This window comes from Penaeus monodon, chromosome 32 (genome assembly GCF_015228065.2).
Source record: "Penaeus monodon isolate SGIC_2016 chromosome 32, NSTDA_Pmon_1, whole genome shotgun sequence".
In the NCBI taxonomy this organism is placed as follows: domain Eukaryota; kingdom Metazoa; phylum Arthropoda; class Malacostraca; order Decapoda; family Penaeidae; genus Penaeus; species Penaeus monodon.
In genome coordinates, this window is record NC_051417.1 from 8,978,744 (window position 1) to 8,979,380 (window position 637).

The 637-nt window shown below is 31.9% G+C and overlaps 1 protein-coding gene across 1 annotated transcript in view; it reads right to left on the minus strand.

The window, feature by feature from the left end:
• The window catches only part of LOC119593483 (ferritin, heavy subunit-like), a 7,120-nt gene that overhangs the window by 3,511 nt on the left and 2,972 nt on the right, over nucleotides 1-637 (minus strand). The window lies entirely within an intron of this gene.

Consider the following 637-nt stretch of genomic DNA (forward strand, 5'->3'; position numbering starts at 1 on the left):
TAATAAGTGGGTAGCTAAAAACATAGCACTGTTATATTCTAGCTTATATTAGTTTATTGGGGTAGGCAACACAGTGAGAGTACCTGCTACATAGAACAATACATCTCTAATATGTTGATATAAGGTACATATTATATGCCCTAAAAATTATAATTTCATGTTTACAAGCAGGCTACCTGAATATACCCAAAAGTTGCATTAGAATCATCAATCAACATAGCATACTGATAAAATATCTTTAATTTGGTATGTACAGTTATCAGTTAACAAACCCTTCTCCCTGATATGGGTCATTGAGTCTAAAACAGGAAACCATGACATAATAAGATTTCTTAGTTAAATGTTTAGAGGAAATAGTAGAATGTGTAATTTATTGCTAAAATACCTCAATCTATCCATGAGCAAACATTATATCTAAAAACAACAACAATAAATAGTAACTTTACATAAAACAGTACTTCATAGTACTAGTATTATCAAGATAATGTATATAAAAGAAGAAACTATCTGGGGGGTAGAGGAGTGGCAAGAGATACCAGGAAAAGTACATCTATTGTTTCATAAAAGTACCTTCTCCCTCAAGTACTTAATCTCACACTCTCCACTCCTTGCTGTTGCTATGTTCCATTACAGATAC